The sequence below is a fragment of the Lemur catta genome, chromosome 19, assembly GCF_020740605.2.
Source record: "Lemur catta isolate mLemCat1 chromosome 19, mLemCat1.pri, whole genome shotgun sequence".
In the NCBI taxonomy this organism is placed as follows: domain Eukaryota; kingdom Metazoa; phylum Chordata; class Mammalia; order Primates; family Lemuridae; genus Lemur; species Lemur catta.
In genome coordinates, this window is record NC_059146.1 from 1,292,813 (window position 1) to 1,302,967 (window position 10,155).

A 10,155-nucleotide genomic window follows, 5' to 3' on the forward strand; every position below is an offset into this window, starting at 1 on the left:
GGCTTCCTGACGTTGCTGTGGGATGGGTCCCTCCCTGAGGTAGATTTTCTCTGATGCTGATGAAGCTGAGGTTTCAGGGCACTCAGGTGCAGTAGTTTCAGCCAAGGTCCTGGGAGAGAGAGCACAATGACTTAGAATGGTCACAGGTTTTGCAAAACTAAACCACCAGAAAAGAGATTTTGACAGCAGTCAGGGCCTCTCTTTCCACTCTAAAATTTCCTTGGACATACTTTCTCTTATGGTGTGTGGTATCAGAGGCACTGCATGCATTTTGGGCATCTGGCTAAAAGAGTTATGAGACGATTTGTACAGTTTGCAGTCACTTCAGAGTATACCTAAGTTATTGCTATATATAGCTCACAGGAAAACCCACTTGATGCTCACTATATGACTCACTCAGCCTCATGACCTAAGGGTGCAGTGTCATGATATAAATCTAGGTCTGGAAGTATGTTGGTAAGAGAGGAGAGGGTGAAGCAAAGCTTGAAATGTGTGGAGCCAGAAACTACTCTATGGAACATTCTCTCAAGTGTCCAACATGTAAAACTGTAAGGTGAGGACACAGTTTGTATAGATACCTAATAAAAGCACAAGTTCTCTAATCAGTAACATCACGTCTTTTTTTGATAGTTATTATATGAAATATAATCATCCTGCAAGTGTATTTATTTAGGTGACAGGTATGAAATCACAAGGTACATGTGGGAAGATTGTAATAATTTTAAATAGTTATTAAAGTATTTGTTAGGCTTACATTTGTATTTGCTAAAACAAAAATGAGGCATTCAGCACAACTATTTTGAGATTCATCTGTGTTGCTGCACGTATCAGTAGTTAATTTCTTGTCATTGCTGAGTAGTATTCCATTGCAGGGATAGACCACAATTATGTTTCTTGATATCTTATCAACAAATCTTTGCCTAACCCAAGGCACAGAAATTTTCTCCTATGTTTTGTTTTAGAAATTATATAGTTTTATATTTTACATTTATATCTATGATCCATTCATGAGCCAGCTTTTGTATATGATGTGAGGTATGAATTGAAGTTCATTTTTTTGTATGTGAATATCCAATTGTTCCAAAACATGTGGTAAAAAGACTATCCTTTCTCTACTCAATTGTGTTTGAAGCTTTGCAGAAAATCAATTGACTATATATAAATTGGTCTATTTCTGGACTGTCATTCTATTCCATCGATCAATCGGAGCCAATAGTTAGGTCTTGATTCTAGTAGCTTTACAATAAATCTTGAAGGAAGGCAGAAGGACATTGTTCATTTTGAAAGCTGTTTTGGTTATTCTAGGTCCTTTGCATTTCTAAGTGAATTCTAGAATCGCTTGTCAGCGTCTTACAAAAAGCTTCCGGGATTTTGATTGCAATTGTGTTGAATTTATACATCAGTTTTGGAAGAATGCCACTGAGTCTTCTAACTCACAGAAATGGCATAACTCTTCATTTAGTTATGTTTTCTTTAATTTTTCTTTTCAATATTCAGTAGTTTTCAATATTAGGTCTTACACATACATTAGCAGATATATTCCTAAATAGTTCTTATCTCTAATTTACAAATTGTATTTTCAAAAAATTACAGTTTATAACTGTTGCTAGTATGTAGAAATACAGTTGATATTTTGAACATTGATATTTTGTTCTGCAAACTTGCAAACTCATTTAGTCCTAGTAGCTACGTACATTTTCTGTAGATAGATTATCAGGATATCTGCAAATGACTAGATACGTCTATGGGTGGTGGCATTATCAGGGAAATTTGGGGTGACTGTTATGTTTGACTTGGATTGCTAGATTACTTGTGGTGTTGTTAATAAGAATTAGACACGTAGAGTTAAGGGTATGTTTTGCAAGAGAAAATGTGATTCAATTCAATTCTGGGTGTGTTGAATTCTAGGTTCTCATGAGAACACAAGTGGAAATGTTTAGCAGGCAGTCAAATCCATGTTTGGGGAAGCTAACAGAAATGAAGATATACATTTGGGAGTCATCACCTTAGATGGTGGTCTGCTTTGCAGAAATATATAAAGTAAAAAGTAAAAAAAAAGAGAGTGAAGGATTGAACTCTGGGGAGCATCATGTTTAATTTAGGATGGAGAGGCTTGGATATTTTCATGGGCTGAGAGAAAAGAGAGGAAATTAGAGGAAAACACTTCATTTTCCTTTTCTTTAGCACTTTTTTCAGGATCACTAATATCCATTTGAATGCAAGAGGAGGTGTGTCGATCCCTACTGGGGGGTCATGTTGCCGTCTGTGGCTTGTACCTGGCCTCAGGGTCAATGAAAATAAACTTGTTCCTCAGCCTGACATGGCATTTCTGATATTGCAAATCTCAGGGACAGGTTCCCTGTGATTGTAAGTCTACCTGTGTGTTATAACTTTTTAAAAAAAGTTTTTACTAACATATTCTTTTTATAATTACAGAAATAACACGCATGCATTGTAGAAAATTAGAACACAAAACAAGCAAAAAAAATCCCATTCCCATTCCCCCGGGATCATCCTTGTTAATACCTTTGTGCATATTAACATTGTGCATCCTGTTTTGTAAGCTGCTTAGTGATCCTCACGTTTCCAGTTCAGTAAAGTTTTCTCTTATCTAATTCCCAGATCATATTCAAATTCCCACAATTGGCTCAAAAATGTCCTTTACAGTTGGTTTGTCTAAGTCAAGACCACACCGTGCATGTGGTTATGATGTCCCTTTGGTTATTTTAATTTGATAAATTGCTTTTTGTTATACTGCTGACTTATCAAAGAGATAGTTATGTGTCAAAATCTTAAAGACTCAGTTTCCAAAAAGCAGCTGGCCTATTTTGATAGAGCTGTTCACGAAAAACACAATTGTAATCAAAATCAACAGTTAAGGTACTACTCAGTTTACCAGGGTACCAGTCGGTACTTTGTAAAGTCAGCATTTTCATGTATGATGCAGAGGACAAGAGCACTGTCAGTGATGGGTGACGGGCACTGCATCTGTGGGGCCCCTGGACTTGGAATGGGAGGAGCTGAATCACGTTCCACCTTCTCAGAATGTGTCAAGCTGTGCCCGTTTGGCAATTCCAGCGCGGTTTCCTTCACTCCTCCAGCACAGGCATGTGTGGCTCCAACTTCACTGTTCTTGATTCTTGTAACATCAGCTTTTTTGGTTCCCCCAGACATAGGGGTGAGGTGGTAGCTGCTGCTTCTGTCTGGTGGTTTTCAAACATGTCCACACCTTTGTTGACATTCCTCCTACCAAGAGATGGGACCCATGTTCTCTCCTTTTGAATCTGGGTGAACTTACTGACTAATCAACCAATGCAGTATGGTAGGAGTGACATTGTGATGTTTGAGGTTAGGTCATAAAAGGTGATGGAGCTTCTAACTTGTTCTCCGGATCACTGGCCTCTGAGGCTGAGCTATCAGGTGAGGGGTCTGAGACTGCTCTGATGGGGCCAGGCCACCTGGAGAAGCTAGGGATGGTGTTTTGGTCAACACCCCCAGGTAAGACCCCTACCATTAGCCAGCATCAACTACCAGACACGTGAACAAGTGAGCTTTCTCCACCGTTGGACTGTAGCTAAATGAGAACCGAAGTGAGAGCTGCCTAACTGAGCCCACTCAATTCCATAACTGGGAAAGGTAATAATAAAAAATTACATTGTTTTGAGCTACTAAATTTCAAAGTAATGTGTTATGCACACATAGAAAAATGAAATACTCAGTTACTCATGTCTGAGTGACCTCATCACCCCCAGGTTTTCCTCTTTGCTCATCTAACACCTGTATAACCAATTTCCTCTGTCAAATTTCCTCTCTTGGAAATTCCTAGGGTCATTTCTGTTTTCCTGACTAGAACCTCACTGCTAACCCTTCCAAAGAAGGGCCTATGCAAAACAGCTGGGAAAGACAGAAAAACAAAACCAAACCAAACCCCACACTAGAGATCACATGTTACTCATTTTCAGTTACATGGCTTATGATGTTTATTATTAATATCAACTGGTTTTATAGAAACAGCATCATAAAATGTTTCTGTCCTCTTAGAAGCTACTGTGTATGTACCCTTTTCAGAATGTGTAGGAAACAGCTACATTTGAGTAAGTACAAGACACCAGATTTTCAGAATTTATTATTTAATTTTCTTATAAAATAAACAAAATCCCTTAGTGACTTCCTTTTTTTTCTTTACCGTGACAAACTGCCTTTTGTTCCTGTGCCTATCTTCCTAGATGGAGAAAGGTTTAAAAATGTACCTTTAATTTCTACCTTAATGCCTTTGCCTTAGGAAAATTATAAAATCTCCATCTCTGTCTCTGAGATATGAGAAAATACAGTGAGGACGATCCTGGCACACAGTGGCTCACACCACGTACAAGTTGGTTTTGGTGTGATTGGCAGCATCCGCAGGAAGATGCCGGCTGCTCTACAAAGTAGTAGTGCGTTGTGAGATACTGAGGATCAGGGGCTGAGATTTATGTATCTGGAGGTAGCAATTCCCAAGGGAACTGTGTGGGACCCTTCCTCTCAGGATGCCCAGTCTGCTGGGCACCACAGGGGTCACGTTCTGCAACCGCGGAGTGCCAGGGTCCTGGGCCCGTCAGATTCCAGGAAGCTGGACTTCGGTGCCTGTTCTGCAGAGAAGGGTGTAAAAACTACTCTGAGCAGGCTTGGCCTCAGAGTCCTGTTGCTTTGTGGGCAGCAGGTCTGGTTCCATGTTAATACTGTGATATTCAATCGCTTTCATGTTTTTCTCTCTCATCAAGTTATATCTTCTGACTCTGGTGTGCACGCTGCACGTGACGTGGGCAGCCTCAGCCTTCCCTAGCTCAGCGCTGGGCACCGAGGTCCCACTCATTTCCTGAGCCAACACGACACAGTAGAGACTGAAGTAGTCAAGCAGCAGAGGACAAGACAATTCTGCTGCCAAAAGCCACAAAGCACACGCAAGCCCCACTCAGCACAGAAGTGCAGCCTCGACCTCATTTCTGTGCTGTTGGTCCGCTCCATAAACTTGGGTTTCTACCGGTCCCAAGTTCATTGCATCAGTCCCTGCTGGGACTGGGTGTCAATCCCGAATGCTTAAACACCCTGAGAAGTCTCAGGATCTGCCCAGTGCTGGCCTCACCCTTGCCAGCTGTCTCCATGCTACAGCTGTTTTCCATTTACCTGGGCACACGATGAAGTCCCTTCCTAAGGAAGGATGATGCAAACCCTGACCATTCCTCTCCCCCACCTCACCCTAGTCTTGCTTTGAACGCGACCCCTGCCAGGACTCTTCCCCTGCTGTTCCTCCCTCCGACCCCCCCCCTCCCCTCGCTGTATTCCTCACTGGATGCAGGAACTCACTCGAATGTCAGGTACATTTGCCACACTCTTCCGCAGACTGATCACTCCTCTTGGTCTGTTTTCTCCAATCCTGCTGCCCTCCGTTCCTAGTTTTTTCTCTTTTTTATCCCTCTCTGCAATTAGTCAGGTGTTGAAGCCGGCCTGCAGAATGGTGCTCTTCTTTAGTCTCGACCTTTTCCTTGGCCTCTATCAGGCTCCGTTTTCATTCTTCTTGTTCCAAATAAAAGCACATAAAAGCTTTGTGTTGTAATTGAAGTGGGGAGAGAGGTAAATGCCTAGGTAAATTTGTAAACCCAACAGGTGTGGAATAGAAGGGAAAAGAATGGGGAAGCAGGTGACCAGCATTTGTCAGGAGAAACTATTAGGAAGGAGGATCCACAACAATGGTTATAGCCTCGGGTGGCTGCATGTTCAACAATGCACAGGTGCAGCAATAAACAATTGGAGTATTATTTGGGGTGTGCCTCTCTAGGATAATAAGAGTCCTATGAGGGCTCATTTCATGATTAAAAAAGGAAGGAGTGGGTCTTGCTTACACACCCAAAGTAGGACAAAAGAGAAATTAAGGTCTTTATAAAGTTTCCTATGACTCATACACACATCTTTTGGATATCAAATTTTAAGCTTGCTCACAACAAATCGATTGTTTTAATTTTTAAAGCTCCAGTGTGCTCTGCTATATGTATAGAACTAGCTGTGCTTCACTTAATAGATGGCTGAGTTGGCAAATAACTACTGATGGAGTAACTGATCCACTTGACTGCCAGCATTATCACCTGATTGAAAATTAGTTTTTTCTCTCGTTAAGCTTTTGGGGTTCATTCTGCAAAATCAGCCTTTTCAGATGGCCTTTTCACTGCCTGATGCGTAAGACACAGCAGGTGAGAGCTGCTTGAAAACTAAACCACAAAACGAATGCAAAATCTTATTGTCATAACCTTATCACGAGTCGAGTGCCTCTTAGATAGTTCGGTAAAATACGCTTCTCAAGAGTTTAGTCTTAACTGTGTTTGCTCATCTTCTAGATTACAGAGCATCACTTGGTGATCTTTGCAAATTTTTAATATGAATAGGAAATCTGATGAGAGAATCACCTTAAAAGAGACAGTCCCTTTGCTGGTACTTCTAATTGATTCTGGAGTATATATCCTGTGCAGACTAAGTATGGGCAGACTTTGATCTATTTTTGACAGATGCCTGTAACAGAAAGTCAGCTGGGCTTCAGGGATGGCTCATGTCTCCGCAGGCTGCAGAATATTAAGGCTTGATTGCAATCGCCTGGCATGAGAACTGAATGAAAGGGCAGGCACTGCCGCCTGGCAGCTCTGAGGGCAATGGCACACCACACGGAAGGAACCAGCGTTAGGAAGAAAGATGCTGACAGAAGCTGGGCGGGCGGACAGGGCTATTTAATTCAAAGGGGTGGGTGTTAATTAATTTATTTTGGGTGAGGGAGATCTGATTTCTAAGCCAGACTACAAGCTGTTGCCGGCGTAGTCGGGGACAATGTCCTAACAGCTGCAGGAATATCATACATCATCTGGGTGCCTGACCTCATATCATATCCATCTTCCCGTGTCCGGGCTAACCTCGCTGTGTCGGTCGGACGCCAGCAGCTCATTTTTCTTACCCTTCAGCGTCACTTACTCTTACTGTACGTGCCTGTCTAGTCGCTTGTGTCTGCTCCCGGCTCCTCCCAAAACTCCCCTGCAGCCCCAAAGCCATCCACAGCAGATGAAAAGAAGGAAACCACGAATGACTTGCAAGTTGTCACTCCTAGAATGGCATCGTTTTAAATATGTGAAGTCTGTTCTTTTAAGATAGGTCCAGTGCTATCCAGAAAAAAGGCGAGTCATTAAAATTCACTGAAGGGAATGTCAGGGTCCCTGTGTCCTGGTTTCCTGTCTGGTCCTCTGCTCTTTCGCTGCCAGGGATTCTTTCCCCTCGATTCTATTGTTTCACATAACAAAGGACGTGTCTGAGGATGTCCTCCCACTTGCAATTCTACGGAGGCGTTTATTATAGTAATTAATTTTTCAAGGCAAAAATTGCTATGATGTTTTATACAATACAGGCAGAAATGTATGAAAGTTTTTGAGCAATCTTTAAAAGTATTTTGATGTAATGGAAAGGGTACTGGATTTTGGTACATTTTTGGTTGAAACAAGTCACTTAAAAATCTAAGGCAACCTTGTCCATGTTTGTTAAAACATCAATTTTTGGCGTTAAAAGTGTGAATTTTAATACATGTAAATTGTACATAAAGTGACTCAGTAAATGGGACTCCAAAATCTGAGAAATGCTTTGTTAATTAAATACGAAGATAACACGTGCTTATCTGAAAATACAGATAACACAAAAAAGGAAAGACTTGCCATAGCATGTTGACCATGAGTTGATCACATATTGATTTCCTGGGCACAGGGGGGAGAGTTAATGCTGCTCTACTGTCTATGACAGCTGTCACTGCTGTCCACACAGGGCCCCTCTGTCCCCTTACTCCCCATTCCCACGCCCATTTTGCTCCTCTATTTTATATGCACCCACTGTTGTTTGTATTACCCTTGTAAAACACGTGGCGTAACTTCATGCATGTGTTTGTTTTTATTCTACGTAAATAAGATTATTGTCTATAGAACCCATTCTATTTCTAAATTATTTTATTCAATACTGATACTATATTTTAAAGATGTATCAGGGTTATATGTCATTTTAGCTTATTGAGTCCAATGTTTATAAAGCATTTGGCAGAGCTGTTATTTCCAGCTTCCCACAATGCCACACAACATTGCGATGTGTCCTTACACATGCTCTCGCATGGTCTGGGGAGGACTGCTCTGGCTTGTATGCCCAGGAGTGGAATTGCTGGGTCTGGGACCCAGGATGTCTGCATCAGTGCACACACCCATCAGCAATTTTAGGAGGCTCTCCATTTTCCGTGCATCCTCTAACATTTATGTATTTAACTATCTTTCTCTCTATAAAAAAATAGAAATCCTTTCTTGTTATATAACTTACTTTTAAAACTGCTTTACCATAGACATTTCTCCATGTTTTGAAATAGCATTCTAATATTTATATTTAAGACTAGACATTCATTATTAGACTGTCATCGTTTGTTTCATTGAGACCCTTTTTGTGATATTCAGGTAAAATATGCCTCTGCAATAGAACATAAACAAGCCTACAGTTGAAGCAGCATAATTATCAAATTAATAAATTAAATCATTCACTGATGTTTGGATTTAAGGGGTAGGGATCTACTTCTCACCAATCTTGCAATTTTTTTTTTAAGTATAACTGTTTGGTTAGAGGAAACTAATGAAATTTTAAATGTATTAAGAGAAATTATTTGATATGTAAAAGGATAAACTGAAAAGAAATGGAAACTTGACTTCCAGAGCAATTCTTTATATATATTCTACTATGACCTGTTACTATGCATGCCGTTAGTCCATGGAAGTAGGAAACAACTATGAGGTGTATTGTGCTTCTTATGCACAGAGAGACCTAGACTCGTTGGCTAGAATTACCTTGGAATGTAATGTAATTTAAAAAATAAAATTCCTCAGTTTTAGCAATATGTTTACTTTTCGTATGCTAAATTTCCTTACAGATTTCCCTACGAAGTTTAGGGAAATTAATCCAGTATTTGTGTTACATTCTATAGCGATTCAATATTTTCAGGGTTTTAATATACACATTGATTATTCTTCCATTCTCTGACACCATCTCTGATACAAATCTTCAAGTGATAGGATTGATAGGATGATACTTTCAGAACATCAATGATTTTCTATAAATTGGCTTTGGAGAATTCAATATTGGTATGTTGAGCAAGATATCTCTATGCAGAAGGGTTTATTTCAGCTTGCAAAAATTAAATAGATCCATAGACTTAGATTAAGAATTTTTCTTTCAAAGAGTAACCTTTAACTTCAAAGATTTCCTATGTATGTAGAGTACAAAAAGCTATACATACACAGAATTCCAGAAACCCAAGTGTAAGAAAATGAAAGATAAGGGTGTTGATTATGGCTCTTTTCTGAAATGCAATTCTGTGCATTTGTCTGAAATGTAGACTTTTATGGGAGGTGATAAACTTCTGAAAAAGATGAAATAACCTTTCATGGAAATACTCTTTTTTAATGATTGGATGTTATTTGCATCAGGACAATATAACTTATTTATGAAGGACAATTATATTTCTTAATAAGGGCGTTCAAGCAAACTATAGACTGGCAGGAAATGTCTCACACTTCTCCTGTGTACTTACTTGGAACAAAGAGAATTATTTCCCGTGGAGAAATACTAGTTTTAGAGTACTATCGTTTTAACCAAATGATTGGGGGTGGTTAAAATATTCATGCTGAAATGGTCTGTGTTGGTATTTGGACTGGGTGATGAAGAGGAAGAGGCAGAGCAGGTCATTTCTGGTTGGGTGAGGGGTGGCCTGGTATCAAGAGCATTGGCTTTTTTGTGGGCAGGGCCACAGGCAACGCTGGGCACATGAAATGCACTTAAAAAGTATCTTCTGAATAAATAAATGGGTTGAGAAATTAAGCGATTGTGTTTGTAAGGGGACAAGTGAAAGAACAAAGGTGAGGATTGATTCTCTGACTTTCTGAAAGGTCACTGGCCTTGAACCTCAAATCCAATGTTCCATTGATATAGGACACAGACTGGTGGCATAGACACTAGGTAGAAATACCTTTATCTCATCGTGTCTCACTCTCTTCAATTCAGAAAGTGAATTTTTAATATTTATCACCTATCTTTATATTTCCTATCCCTCCTTTTCCCTAGTTGTTT